Here is a 12,416-nt window from a genome sequence, read left to right as displayed (position 1 = left end):
CTGTTATATTATTATAATTTTATACTTCTACATGTAAACAGAATCAAATATACCTGTATTCAATGTGAATACACTGTGATACCATGACTTTTAACTTCTATATGTAAACAGGATCAAATATACTTGTATTCAATGTGAATACACTGTTATATTATGAGTTTTTACTTCTATGTAAACAGAATCAAATATACTTGTATTCATTGTGAATACAATGTGATACCATGGAGTTTTTACTTCTATATGTAAACAGATCAAATATACTTTTTATTCAATGTGAATACACTGTTATATTATGAGTTTTTACTTCTACATGTAAAAGAATCAATTATACTTGTATTCAATGTGAATACACTGTTATACCATGAGTTTTATTTTTATATGTAAACAGCATGGAATATACCTGTATTCAATGTGAATACACTGTTATATTATGAGTTTATACTTCTTCATGTAAACAGAATCAAATATACTTGTATTCAATGTGAATACACTGTTATACCATGAGTTTTTACTTCTATATGTAAACAGGATCAAATAAACTTGTATTCAATGTGAATACACTTGTTATACTATGAGTTTATACTTCTATATGTAAACAGAATCAAATATACTTGTATTCAATGTGAATACACTGTTATACTATGAGTTTATTCTTCTATATAAACAGAATCAAATATACTTGTATTCAATGTGAATACACACACTGTTATACCATGAGTTTTAACTTCTATATGTAAACAGGATCAAATATACTTGTATTCAATGTGAATACACTGTTATATTATGAGTTTATACTTCTACATGTAAACAGAATCAAATATAATTGTATTCAATGTGAATACACTGTTATACCATGAGTTTTTATTTTTATATGTAAATAGCATCAAATATACCTGTATTCAATGTGAATACAATGTTATACTATGAGTTTATACTTCTACATGTAAACAGAATCAAATATACTTGTATTCAATGTGAATACACTGTTATACCATGAGTTTTTACTTCTATATGTAAACAGGATCAAATATACTTGTATGCAATGTGAATACACTGTTATATTATGAGTTTATATTTCTACATGTAAACAGAATCAAATATACTTGTATTCAATGTGAATACACTGTTATATTATGAGTTTATACTTCTACATGTAAACAGAATCAAATATACCTGTATTCAATGTGAATACACTGTGATACTATGAGTTTTTACTTCTATATGTAAACAGGATCAAATATACTTGTATTCAATGTGAATACACTGTTATACCATGAGTTTTTACTTCTATATGTAAACAGGATCAAATATACTTGTATTCAATGTGAATACACTGTTATATTATGAGTTTATACTTCTACATGTAAACATAATCAAATATACTTGTATTCAATGTGAATACACTGTGATACCATGAGTTTTTACTTCTATATGTAAACAGGATCAAATATACTTTTATTCAATGTGAATACACTGTTATATTATGAGATTATACTTCTACATGTAAAAAGAATCAAAATATACTTGTATTCAATGTGAATACACTGTTATATTAGAGTTTATACTTCTACATGTAAACAGAATCAAATATACTTGTATTCAATATTAATACACTGTTATATTATTATAATTTTATACTTCTAAATGTAAACAGAATCAAATATACCTGTATTCAATGTGAATACACTGTGATACCATGAGTTTTAACTTCTATATGTAAACAGGATCAAATATACTTGTATTCAATGTGAATACACTGTGATACCATGAGTTTTAACTTCCATATGTAAACAGGATCAAATATACTTGTATTCAATGTGAATACACTGTTATATTATGAGTTTATACTTCTACATGTAAACAGAATCAAATATACTTGTATTCAATATTAATACACTGTTATATTATTAAAATTTTATACTTCTACATGTAAACAGAATCAAATATACCTGTATTCAATGTGAATACACTGTGATACCATGAGTTTTAACTTCTACATGTAAACAGGATCAAATATACTTGTATTTAATGTGAATACACTGTTATATTATGAGATTATACTTCTACATGTAAACAGAATCAAATATACTTGTATTCAATGTGAATACACTGTGATACCATGAGTTTTTACTTCTATATGTAAACAGGATCAAATGTACTTTTATTCAATGTGAATACACTGTTATACCATGAGTTTTTACTTCTATATGTAAACAGGATCAAATATACTTGTATTCAATGTGAATACACTGTTATATTATGAGATTATACTTCTACATGTAAAAAGAATCAATTATACTTGTATTCAATGTGAATACACTGTTATACCATGAATTTTTATTTCTTATATGATAATAGCATCAAATATACCTGTATTCAATGTGAATACACTGTTATATTATGAGTTTGTACTTCTACATGTAAACAGAATCAAATATACTTGTATTCAATGTGAATACACTGTTATACCATGAACTTTTACTTCTATCTGTAAACAGGATCAAATATACTTGTATTCAATGTGAATACACTGTTATATTATGAGTTTATACTTCTACATGTAAACAGAATCAAATATACTGGTATTCAATGTGAATACACTGTTATATTATGAGTTTATACTTCTACAGTAAACAGAATCAAATAAACTTGTATTCAATGTGAATACACTGTTATACCATGAATTTTTACTTCTATATGTAAACAGGATCAAATATACTTGTATTCAATGTGAATACACTGTTATATTATGAGTTTATATTTCTACATGTAAACAGAATCAAAAATACTTGTATTTAATGTGAATACACTGTTATATTATGAGTTTATACTTCTACATGTAAACAGAATCAAATATACCTGTATTCAATGTGAATACACTGTGATACCATGAGTTTTATCTTCTATATGTAAACAGGATCAAATATACTTGTATTCAATGTGAATACACTGTTATACCATGAAATTTTACTTCTATTTGTAAACAGGATCAAATAAACTTGTATTCAATGTGAATACACTGTTATATTATGAGTTTACACTTCTATATGTAAACAGAATCAAATATACTTGTATTCAATGTGAATACACTGTTATATTATTAGTTTATACTTCTACATGTAAACAGAATCAAATATACCTGTATTCAATGTGAATACACTGTGATACCATGAGTTTTAACTTCTATATGTAAACAGGATCAAATATACTTGTATTCAATGTGAATACACTGTGATACCATGAGTTTTAACTTCTATATGTAAACAGGATCAAATATACTTGTATTCAATGTGAATACACTGCTATATTATGAGTTTATACTTCTACATGTAAACAGAATCAAATATACTTGTATTCAATGTGAATACACTGTTATACCATGAGTTTTTACTTCTATATGTAAACTGGATCAAATATACTTGTATTCAATGTGAATACACTGTTATACAATGAGTTTTTACTTCTATGTAAACAGGATCAAATATACTTGTATTCAATGTCAATACACTGTGATACCATGAGTTTTAACTTCTATATGTAAACAGGATCAAATATACTTGTATTCAGTGAATACATAGTGATACCATGAGTTTTTACTTCTCTATGTAAACAGGATCAAATATACTTGTATTCAATGTGAATACACTGTTATATTATGAGTTTATACTTCTACATGGTAAACAGAATCAAATATACTTGTATTCAATGTTAATACACTGTTATATAATTATAATTTTATACTTCTACATGTAAACAGAATCAAATTTACCTGTATTCAATGTGAATACACTGTGATACCATGAGTTTTAACTTGTATATGTAAACAGGATCAAATATACTTGTATTCAATGTGAATACACTGTGATACCATGAGTTTTAACTTCTATATGTAAACAGGATCAAATATACTTGTATTCAATGTGAATACACTGCTATATTATGAGTTTATACTTCTACATGTAAACAGAATCAAATATACTTGTATTCAATGTGAATACACTGTGATACCATGAGTTTTTACTTCTATATGTAAACAGGATCAAATATACTTGTATTCAATGGGAATACACTGTTATATTATGAGTTTATACTTCTACATGTAAACATAATCAAATATACTTGTATTCAATGTGAATATACTGTTATACCATGAGTTTTTACTTCTATATGTAAACAGGATCAAATATACTTTTATTCAATGTGAATACACTGTTATATTATGAGTTTATATTTCTACATGTAAACAGAATCAAATATACTTGTATTCAATGTGAAAACACTGTTATACCATGAGTTTTTACTTCTATATGTAAACAGGATCAAATATACTTGTATTCAATGTGAATACACTGTTATACCATGAGTTTTTACTTCTATCTGTAAACAGGATCAAATATACTTGTTTTCAATGTGAATACACTGTTATACCATGAAATTTTACTTCTATTTGTAAACAGGATCAAATAAACTTGTATTCAATGTGAATACACTGTTATATTATGAGTTTATACTTCTACATGTAAACAGAATCAAATATACTTGTATTCAATGTGAATACACTGTTATATTATTAGTTTATACTTCTACATGTAAACAGAATCAAATATACCTGTATTCAATGTGAATACACTGTGATACCATGAGTTTTAACTTATATGTAAACAGGATCAAATATACTTGTATTCAATGTGAATACACTGTGATACCATGAGTTTTAACTTCTATATGTAAACAGGATCAAATATACTTGTATTCAATGTGAATACACTGCTATATTATGAGTTTATACTTCTACATGTAAACAGAATCAAATATACTTGTATTCAAAGTGAATACACTGTTATACCATGAGTTTTTACTTCTATATGTAAACCGGATCAAATATACTTGTATTCAATGTGAATACACTGTTATACAATGAGTTTTTACTTCTATATGTAAACAGGATCAAATATACTTGTATTCAATGTCAATACACTGTGATACCATGAGTTTTAACTTCTATATGTAAACAGGATCAAATATACTTGTATTCAGTGTGAATACATAGTGATACCATGAGTTTTTACTTCTCTATGTAAACAGGATCAAATATACTTGTATTCAATGTGAATACACTGTTATATTATGAGTTTATACTTCTACATGTAAACAGAATCAAATATACTTGTATTCAATGTTAATACACTGTTATATAATTATAATTTTATACTTCTACATGTAAACAGAATCAAATTTACCTGTATTCAATGTGAATACACTGTGATACCATGAGTTTTAACTTGTATATGTAAACAGGATCAAATATACTTGTATTCAATGTGAATACACTGTGATACCATGAGTTTTAACTTCTATATGTAAACAGGATCAAATATACTTGTATTCAATGTGAATACACTGCTATATTATGAGTTTATACTTCTACATGTAAACAGAATCAAATATACTTGTATTCAATGTGAATACACTTTGATACCATGAGTTTTTACTTCATATGTAAACAGGATCAAATATACTTGTATTCAATGGGAATACACTGTTATATTATGAGTTTATACTTCTACATGTAAACATAATCAAATATACTTGTATTCAATGTGAATACACTGTTATACCATGAGTTTTTACTTCTATATGTAAACAGGATCAAATATACTTTTATTCAATGTGAATACACTGTTATATTATGAGTTTATATTTCTACATGTAAACAGAATCAAATATACTTGTATTCAATGTGAAAACACTGTTATACCATGAGTTTTTACTTCTATATGTAAACAGGATCAAATATACTTGTATTCAATGTGAATACACTGTTATACCATGAGTTTTTACTTCTATCTGTAAACAGGATCAAATATACTTTTATTCAATGTGAATACACTGTTATACCATGAGTTTTTAATTCTATATGTAAACAGGATCAAATATACTTGTATTCAATGTGAATACACTGCTATATTATGAGATTATACTTCTACATGTAAAAAGAATCAATTATAATTGTATTCAATGTGAATACACTGTTATACCATGAATTTTTATTTTTATATGTAAATGGCATCAAATATACCTGTATTCAATGTGAATACACTGTTATATTATGAGTTTTTGCTTCTAAATGTAAACATAATCAAATATACTTGTATTCAATGTGAATACACTGTGATACCATGAGTTTTTACTTCTATATGTAAACAGGATCAAATATACTTTTATTCAATGTGAATACACTGTTATATTATGAGTTATACTTCTACATGTAAAAAGAATCAATTATACTTGTATTCAATGTGAATACACTGTTATACCATGAATTTTTATTTTTATATGTAAATAGCATCAAATATACCTGTATTCAATGTGAATACACTGTTATATTATGAGTTTATACTTCTACATGTAAACAGAATCAAATATACTTGTATTCAATGTGAATACACTGTTATACCATGAAATTTTACTTCTATATGTAAACAGGATCAAATATACTTGTATTCAATGTGAATATACTGTTATATTATGAGTTTATATTTCTACATGTTAACAGAAACAAATATACTTGTATTCAATGTGAATACACTGTTATACCATGAGTTTTTACTTCTATATGTAAACAGGATCTAATATACTTGTATTCAATGTGAATACACTGTTATATTATGAGTTTATACTTCTACATGTAAACAGGATGAAATATACTTGTATTCAATTTGAATACACTGTTATACCATGAATTTCTACTTCTATATGTAAACAGGATCAAATATACTTGTATTCAATGTGAATACACTGTTATATTATGAGTTTATACTTCTACATGTAAACAGAATCAAATATACTTGCATTCAATGTGAATGCACTGTTATACCATGAGTTTTGACTTCTATATGTAAACATGATCAAATATACTTGTATTCAATGTGAATACACTGTTATATTATGAGTTTATACTTCTAAATGTAAACATAATCAAATATACTTGTATTCAATGTGAATACACTGTGATACCATGAGTTTTTACTTCTATATGTAAACAGGATCAAATATACTTTTATTCAATGTGAATACACTGTTATATTATGAGTTTATACTTCTACATGTAAAAAGAATCAATTATACTTGTATTCAATGTGAATACACTGTTATACCATGAGTTTTTACTTCTATATGTAAACAGGATCAAATATACTTGTATTCAATGTGAATACACTGTTATATTATGAGTTTATACTTCTACATGTAAACAGAATCAAATATACTTGTATTCAATGTGAATACACTGTTATACCATGAAATTTTACTTCTATATGTAAACAGGATCAAATATACTTGTATTCAATGTGAATATACTGTTATATTATGAGTTTATATTTCTACATGTTAACAGAAACAAATATACTTGTATTCAATGTGAATACACTGTTATACCATGAGTTTTTACTTCTATATGTAAACAGGATCTAATATACTTGTATTCAATGTGAATACACTGTTATATTATGAGTTTATACTTCTACATGTAAACAGGATCAAATATACTTGTATTCAATTTGAATACACTGTTATACCATGAATTTCTACTTCTATATGTAAACAGGATCAAATATACTTGTATTCAATGTGAATACACTGTTATATTATGAGTTTATACTTCTACATGTAAACAGAATCAAATATACTTGCATTCAATGTGAATGCACTGTTATACCATGAGTTTTGACTTCTATATGTAAACATGATCAAATATACTTGTATTCAATGTGAATACACTGTTATATTATGAGTTTATACTTCTACATGTAAACAGAATCAAATATACCTGTATTCAATGTGAATACACTGTGATACCATGAGTTTTTACTTCTATATGTAAACAGGATCAAATATACTTGTATTCAATGTGAATACACTGTTATATTATGAGTTTATACTTCTAAATGTAAACATAATCAAATATACTTGTATTCAATGTGAATACACTGTGATACCATGAGTTTTTACTTCTATATGTAAACAGGATCAAATATACTTTTATTCAATGTGAATACACTGTTATATTATAAGATATACTTCTACATGTAAAAAGAATCAATTATACTTGTATTCAATGTGAATACACTGTTATACCATGAGTTTTTACTTCTATATGTAAACAGGATCAAATATACTTGTATTCAATGGGAATACACTGTTATATTATGAGTTTATACTTCTACATGTAAACAGAATCAAATATACTTGTGTTCAATGTGAAAACACTGTTATACCATGAGTTTTTACTTCTATATGTAAACAGGATCAAATATACTTGTATTCAATGTGAATACACTGTTATATTATGAGTTTATATTTCTACATGTAAACAGAATCAAATATACTTGTATTCAATGTGAATACACTGTTATCCCATGAATTCCTACTTCTATATGTAAACAGGATCAAATATACTTGTATTCAATGTGAATACACTGTTATATTATGAGTTTATACTTCTACATGTAAACAGAATCAAATATACTTGTATTCAATGTGAATACAATGTTATACCATGAGTTTTTACTTCTATATGTAAACAGGATCAAATATAGTTGTATTCAATGGGAATACTCTGTTATATTATGAGTTAATACTTCTACATGTAAACAGAATCAAATATACTTCTATTCAATGTGAATAAAATGTTATACCATGAGTTTTTACTTCTATATGTAAACAGGATCAAATAAACTTGTATTCAATGTGAATACACTGTTATATTATGAGTTTAGACTTCTACATGTAAAAAGAATCAAATATACTTGTATTCAATGTGAATACACTGTTATATTATAGTTTATACTTCTACATGTAAACAGAATCAAATATACCTGTATTCAATGTGAATACACTGTGATACCATGAGTTTTAACTTCTATATGAAAACAGGATCAAATAAACTTGTATTCAATGTGAATACACTGTGATACCATGAGTTTTAACTTCTATATGAAAACAGGATCAAATATACTTGTATTCAATGTAAATACACTGTTATATTATGAGTTTATACTTCTACATGTAAACAGAATCAAATATACTTGTATTCAATGTGAATACACTGTTATACCATGAGTATTTACTTTTATATGTAAACAGGATCAAATATAATTGTAACCAATGTGAATACACTGTTATATTATGAGTTTATACTTCTACATGTATACAGAATCAAATATACTTGTATTCAATGTGAATACAATGTTATACCATGAGTTTTTACTTCTATATGTAAACAGGATCAAATATAGTTGTATTCAATGGGAATACACTGTTATATTATGAGTTTATACTTCTACATGTAAACATAATCAAATATTCTTGTATTCAATGTGAATACACTGTTATACCATGAGTTTTTACTTCTATATGTAAACAGGATCAAATATACTTTTATTCAATGTGAATACACTGTTATATTATGAGTTTATATTTCTACATGTAAACAGAATCAAATTTACTTCTATTCAATGTGAATACACTGTTATACCATGAGTTTTTACTTCTATATGTAAACAGGATCAAATAAACTTGTATTCAATGTGAATACACTGTTATATTATGAGTTTAGACTTCTACATGTAAACAGAATCAAATATACTTGTATTCAATGTGAATACACTGTTATATTATAGTTTATACTTCTCCATGTAACCAGAATCAAATATACCTGTATTCAATGTGAATACACTGTGATACCATGAGTTTTAACTTCTATATGTAAACAGAATCAAATATACTTGTATTCAATGTGAATACATTGTGATACCATGAGTTTTAACTTCTATATGTAAACAGGATCAAATATACTTGTATTCAATGTGAATACACTGTTATACCATGAATCTTTACTTCTATATGTAAACAGGATCAAATATACTTGTTTTCAATGTGAAAACACTGTTATATTATGAGATTATACTTCTACATGTAAAAAGAATCAATTATACTTGTATTCAATGTGAATACACTGTTATACCATGAATTTTAATTTTTATATGTAAATAGCATCAAATATACCTGTATTCAATGTGAATACACTGTTATATTATGAGTTTATACTTCTACATGTAAACAGAATCAAATATACTTGTATTCAATGTGAATACACTGTTATACCACGAATTTTTACTTCTATATGTAAAAAGGATCAAATATACTTGTATTCAATGTGAATACACTGTTATATTATGAGTTTATACTTCTACATGTAAACAGAATCAAATATACTTGTATTCAATGTGAATACACTGTTATACCATGAATTTCTACTTCTATGTGTAAACAGGATCAAATATACTTGTATTCAATGTGAATACACTGTTATATTATGAGTTTATACTTCTACATGTAAACAGAATAAAATATACTTGTATTCAATGTGAATACAATGTTATACCATGAGTTTTTACTTCTATATGTAAACAGGATCAAATATAGTTGTATTCAATGGGAATACACTGTTATATTATGAGTTTATACTTCTACATGTAAACATAATCAAATATTCTTGTATTCAATGTGAATACACTGTTATACCATGAGTTTTTACTTCTATATGTAAACAGGATCAAATATTCTTTTATTCAATGTGAATACACTGTTATATTATGAGTTTATATTTCTACATGTAAACAGAATAAAATATACTTCTATTCAATGTGAATACACTGTTATACCATGAGTTTTTACTTCTATATGTAAACAGGATCAAATAAACTTGTATTCAATGTGAATACACTGTTATATTATGAGTTTAGACTTCTACATGTAAACAGAATCAAATATACTTGTATTCAATGTGAATACACTGTTATATTATAGTTTATACTTCTCCATGTAAACAGAATCAAATATACCTGTATTCAATGTGAATACACTGTGATACCATGAGTTTTAACTTCTATATGTAAACAGGATCAAATATACTTGTATTCAATGTGAATACACTGTTATATTATGAGTTTATATTTCTACATGTAAACAGGATTATATATACTTGTATTCAATGTGAATACACTGTTATATTATGAGTTTATATTTCTACATGTAAACAGAATAAATATACTTGTATTCAATGTGAATACAATGTTATACCATGAGTTTTTACTTCTATATGTAAACAGGATCAAATATAGTTGTATTCAATGTGAATGCACTGTTATACTAGAGTTTTTACTTCTATATGTAAACAGAATCAAATATACTTGTATTCAATGTGAATACACTGTTATACCACGAGTTTTTACTTCTATATGTAAACAGGATCAAATATACTTGTATTCAATGTGAATACACTGTTATATTATGATTTTACATTTCTACATGTAAACAGAATCAAATACACTTGTATTCAATGTGAATACACTGTTATACTATGAGTTTATACTTCTACATGTAACCAGAATCAAATAAACCTGTATTCAATGTGAATACACTGTGATACCATGAGTTTTAACTTCTATATGTAAACAGGATCAAATATACTTGTATTCAATGTGAATACACTGTTATACCATGAGTTTTTACTTCTATATGTAAACAGGATCAAATATACTTGTATTCAATGTGAATACACTGCTATATTATGAGTTTATACTTCTAAATGTAAACAGAATCAAATATACTTGTATTCAATGTGAATACACTGTGATACCATGAGTTTTTACTTCTATATGTAAACAGGATCAAATATACTTTTATTCAATGTGAATACATTGTTATATTATGAGATTATACTTCTACATGTAAAAAGAATCAATTATACTTGTATTCAATGTGAATACACTGTTATACCATGAATTTTTATTTTTATATGTTAATAGCATCAAATATACCTGTATTCAAAGTGAATACATTGTTATATTATGAGTTTATACTTCTACATGTAAACAGCATCAAATATACTTGTATTCAATGTGAATACAATGTTATACCATGAGTTTTTACTTCTATATGTAAACAGGATCAAATATACTTGTATTCAATGTGAATACACTGTTATATTATGAGTTTATATTTCTACATGTAAAAAGAATCAAATATACTTGTATTCAATGTGAATACACTGTTATATCATGAATTTCTACTTCTATATGTAAACAGGATCAAATATACTTGTATTCAATGTGAATACACTGTTATATTATGAGTTTATACTTCTACATATAAACAGAATCAAATATATTTGTATTCAATGTGAATACAATGTTATACCATGAGTTTTTACTTCTATATGTAAACAGGATCAAATATAGTTGTATTCAATGGGAATACACTGTTATATTATGAGTTTATACTTCTACATGTAAACATAATCAAATATTCTTGTATTCAATGTGTATACACTGTTATACCATGAATTTTTACTT

Source organism: Daphnia magna, linkage group LG9 (assembly GCF_020631705.1).
Source record: "Daphnia magna isolate NIES linkage group LG9, ASM2063170v1.1, whole genome shotgun sequence".
In the NCBI taxonomy this organism is placed as follows: domain Eukaryota; kingdom Metazoa; phylum Arthropoda; class Branchiopoda; order Diplostraca; family Daphniidae; genus Daphnia; species Daphnia magna.
This window is presented reverse-complemented; position numbering follows the sequence as displayed.